Below are 4956 nucleotides of genomic sequence, written 5' to 3' on the forward strand. Positions count from 1 at the left end.
GGCCTGAGCGCAGGATCTAACTTTCAAATTGTGTCGCACGGCTAAGCACTTACATGCACCATGAAGAATATGGTGCACTCTGTCGGACCTGAGCGGGGGAGCGACACATTTATGATATCAGCCGCACGATCTTAGTGAATCACGGCAGAGTGCATTATCATCTAACAATGCACTTTATGTGAACTCCGGAGACCGGGTAACTAAATGTGCCCCATTGTCTGCACATGATAGAATTTTTATGTATGGGTTCATTTTTATGAGTAGATTTTACAATATAAATGTCAATATAGAGGTGGTTTACCTGAGCACTCTGGAAGAGCTTTTCATCCAGGATGTCTCTGTATTGGCCGCCTTCATCTTTTCTTACATTGCAAGCAGCCGTCCTCTCCCTGCAGCTGAAAAACACTCCCACTACCATGTTTCTCCAGGAAAATTGTATTGGGCAGGTGATGAGCAGTGCCTAGTTTTCTCCTGAAATACAATTAGAATTAACACCAAAAAGTTACATTTTCATTTTGTCAGGAAATCTTATTTCTCATAAACCGTGAGTCCTTCATGTGTTGTTTTGCAAATTATATGCAGGCTTCCATTTTTTCTTGCACTGAGGAAAGGTTTCTATAGTCACATTCTGCCATAAAACCCCGACTGGTGGAGGTCATCAATGATAGTTGACTATGTGAAACTTTCTCCCATCTCCCTAATGCATTCCTTGACCTGAGTCACAGTGATTTGGGGGTTCTCACCAACAATCTCACCTCTTTTCCCACAATTGCTTAGTTTGGCTGGACTTCTTCCAAAACTTTTGCTGTTTAAGGATTATTGAGGGCACTGTGCCTGCCACAATTCTGTCTCTGAGCTCCTTGGGCAGTTCCTTAGACCTCATGATTCTAACATGCTCTAACATGCACTGTAAAATGTGAGGTCTTATTAAGACAGGTGTGTGCCTTTCCAATCAGTTTAATTAAACACTGGACTCCAATGAATGAGTAGAACCACCTCAAGGAGGATCAGAAGGAAATGGACAGCATGTGAGTTAAATGAGTGTCACAGCAAAGGGTCTGAATACTTATGACCAAGTGATATTTCAGTTTTACTTGTTTAATAAATTTGCAAAAATATCTACATTTCATTTTTTTCTGTCAACATGGGGTGCAGAATGTACATTTGATCTTACCAATTGGCTGCAATGAAACAAAGAATTGTGACCGTGATCTGGCCGCAAAAATGGTTATTCCTGACAGTTATTCCGGAGGCGACAGGGCTTTTTTACTATGAGAACTGTCAATCTGTGGAATAGCTTGCCTCAGGTGCTGGTCACAGCAGGGACAGCGGAGAGCTTTAAGAAGGGTCTAGATGCCTTTTTACACCTAAATAACATTGATTGTTATGCTATATAGGATTGTTTCCCCTAAATCCCTTCCTCATCCAATCCCTACCCTTCCTTGGTTGAACTTGATGGACAAGTGTCTTTTTTCAACCGTATAAACTATGAAACTATGAAACTATGAACCCCGTAAAAGCAAATAGTGCCCAAATGTCTGAAATACCTTTTTTTTGTCATTTTGCAACACATAAAAAATGTAATAAAAAGTGATCAAAATTTCTAACAGTCCCTAAAAAGGTAGCAATAAAAATGTCATTGGATATTTAAAGAAGGGGAGCAAAAAATGGAAACGTCAAATTGAAGGGCATTGGCAGGAATGGGTTAACCCCTTGGCGCAAACCAATGTAATAGTACATCAGCACACATCAGCAAAGGGGTTTATAGAGCCCTCTCCACGGCTGAGCCTATCCTCAAATAGCGCAGGTATTTGCTACCTATTGCAGCAAACACCCATGATCGGTGCTGACACTGTTCTTGGGTGTTTACCCTTTACCTGCCACCGGCGCATGGGCATCGCCATGTTGGTTATAATCGTCGCTCCCTGTGATGTCATTTGGAGCTACAATTCATCGCCATGACAGCCTCAGGTTTTTATAAGACCCGATGGCACATTGAAACAGATTAGGTACAAGATCAAATACTGCTATACTGTAGTATGGCAGAATATGGTAGGACTGATCAGACAACCTAGCTTTAAAGTATTCTCAGGAGTCTAGAAAAAAAAATGTTAACACAAAATATGAAAAAATATGAAAAAAAAACGTTCAAATCACCCCCTTTCCCTAGAACTGATATAAAAATAAACAATAAAAATCATAAACATGTAATTTATCACCCAGTCCCAGAAGTCCCAATCCATCAATATTTAAAATGGTACTTCCGGCGGTGAACCCCATAATGGAAAACAGCACCCATTTGTCTGAAACGCCACTTCTTTTTGTTATTTTGCAATTTATAAAAATTGAAATGAAAAGTGAACAAAAGTTCAGACAGTTCCACAAATTGTATCAATATAAACCCACAAGTATCAATATCATCACAAGTTCAAGTTCACTGGATTTGGAATTTTTTTCCCGCTTTCCAGTACACTTCATGGAAAATAAATACCACCAAAAGGAAGTATAATTTGTTGCACAGAAAACAAGCCATCTACAGCTTAGTACACGGAAAAATAAAAAAAGTTATGGATTTTTAAAGAAGGGAAGTAAAAAATTGTCTGATATGGGGTCTGTATTAGTTAGGAGGTCTGGTATGCATGGCTCCCAACCATCTCGGATTTCATGGGACAGTCCTGGTTTTTAGGCACTGTCCCGCCGTCCCAGGCGGTCGAGAGAATGTCACGTGTTGTTCTGAAATGTCCCGGATCAGCTCCTGCTGCCTCTACACAGCTCACTCTGCTTTAACCCCTTCGCTTACCTTGACGTGATTCTACGTCATAGGATGTGGGTCATTCCTGCACCGTGACGTAGAATCACGTCATGACGATCGCCCAGGCGATCGCTGCGACTATTGCGATCCCGACTGTTTAACCCTATAGACGCCACTGTCATCGGCGCGACGATCATCGTCTATGGCGCATCAGCGTGCCGATCATTGTGATAGCAATCCTGAGTTCCGATACAGACCCCAGGGCTGCTTACAGTAGCAGCCTACTAGGATCGTGCACTGTGCATGATCTAACAGTGCAGCTGTCAGCCTATGCAGAATGCATAGTCTGACTATGTAATATGCTGCAATAGATTAGTATTGCAGTATATTACAATGAACAAGTGATCAAATGATCACTTGTTCATGTCCCACCCTGGGGCAAAATAAAACAGTTAAAAAAAAAAAAGTAAAAAAAAAGTGTAACTGTCATTGATTTTGACAGTTCGAGAATATGCATCAGATGCATTTCTGATGCATATTCTCGAACTGTCAAAATCAATGACATCAGTCACACATTCATTTACCAAAAACGCGCCAAAAAATATTTATATAATGGTCACCCGTAAACAGACTATGTAACACAACTGAGGAAGGATCCGTTCCGGATCCGAAACGCGTCTTGATTTTATTAATTTTACTGATACTTTATGGTTTTATTGGAACAATAAACCTATTTTTGGAACACAGTGCGCCGGGTTTTTTCTAAAGATCCAAGGGGCAGTTCATCGGGTCTCTAGGAACAGAGACCATCCACTGCATTTGTCTTCATCGGTACTACAACCGAAACTACGCCCTGAAGGCACCAAACCGTTCCATTCCACATGCGATCATATGCTTTGTGCCATCAGCACAACACAAAAAGGTGAGTGCACACTTGGCACATACACCAAATCTATCTTACTGAGGATTTCTACACATCAAGCGCCCCCGGCTCTCTTCTCCCCCCCCCCCCCCCTTCTTCTCTTCAACAACCTAGAAAAGAGAGAGGATGCATAAAACCCTATGCCGATATAAAGCAGACATTCCAGAAATGTCAGTTATAAAGTTACTTGGGTGCTATGACTATCTGACTATCTAGGAAGCAGGACTGTGGGGAAATGATGAATTATAAAGGGAAAGGCCACAATATTAGAGGAGGGGGCCATAATATAAGAGGGGACAGGGGGCCACACTATGAGAGAAGGGATAACTGTGATGGAGGTCTATTTAGGAGGTCTGGGATGGAGTCTGTATTAGTTTAGGTGGTCTAGTGTAGGAGCTGTATCAGTGTTCATACACTAATGAGAGGTTTGGTCACTGCAGGATAGGCTTCAGTCCAAATGCACATTGTAATGCTGTATAAAAAGACAGATCCTTACACTATTCAGCACTAAGCTGGTGAGCAGTTCTGTACTCTTACCTGCCCAACCCCCTCTCCTCCACCTCATATTAGTGATGGGAATTCCGGCTCTCCTTAGAGAGCTGGGTCACACTAAAAAGAGACGGCTCTTCTGGCAGGAGCCGCAGTCCAGCCAGTCATCCCACACCACCTTTACGCTACATACACACGATGTATGCCCATCGTACTGTAGTAAGGCGGGCATACATCAGCGCTGCGGAAAGGAGCAGGAGATGAGTGCAGCTCACCCCCGCCCCTCTCCATAGGAATACACAGCGCACAGCGCCATATCGCGTAGAAAGATAGGACATGTCCTATCTTTCTACGGGCTACGGAGCGGTACAGTGCCACACGTATATACGTCCCCCATATGTCCGTGTGAAAGTAGCCTTAGCATGTGAATATAGCCTTAACCCGATTAAAGGGGGTGTGGTCAGCTCACTGATGGAAGCGACTCCTGTTGTTCACATACGACGCATGACTACCTCATATGGAGTCTTTATCCACCTCTGGGTGTGATAGTTAGTGGGTCACATGCAGTAGCTATGAAAATAGATACTGAAATGTGGTCCTTTTAGGAAGAAAGCAAATCCCTAGCTTCTATTTTCTTCTAACTTGACCTGGTAATACGTCCAGCCTAAATCCACAAATGAGTGACTTCATTTACATTTGAGGCTTTTGTTTAGCAGATGGAATAGTTTTTACAGCAGTTATGCATCTGGACACCTGCGTGTCCATGTAAATGTTGCCCGCCTTTTCTCGCATC

The 4956-nt window shown here is 42.6% G+C and overlaps 1 protein-coding gene across 5 annotated transcripts in view; it reads right to left on the reverse strand.

Annotated features, from left to right (window-relative positions):
* Nucleotides 1-4956, reverse strand: part of USHBP1 (USH1 protein network component harmonin binding protein 1) — a 49775-nt gene that overhangs the window by 43020 nt on the left and 1799 nt on the right. Inside the window, exons 1-2 of one of the 5 annotated variants that reach the window (XM_072110354.1) lie at nucleotides 4811-4921; nucleotides 302-471 (exon numbers count right to left, since the gene is read on the reverse strand). The gene's annotated coding sequence lies outside the window, so the exon portion shown is untranslated. Of the gene's footprint in view, nucleotides 1-301; nucleotides 472-4810; nucleotides 4922-4956 lie in introns of those variants that run through there. The other 4 variants (XM_072110345.1, XM_072110319.1, XM_072110331.1 and 1 more) reach the window with 4 other exon arrangements.

Source organism: Engystomops pustulosus, chromosome 1 (genome assembly GCF_040894005.1).
Source record: "Engystomops pustulosus chromosome 1, aEngPut4.maternal, whole genome shotgun sequence".
Taxonomy (NCBI): domain Eukaryota; kingdom Metazoa; phylum Chordata; class Amphibia; order Anura; family Leptodactylidae; genus Engystomops; species Engystomops pustulosus.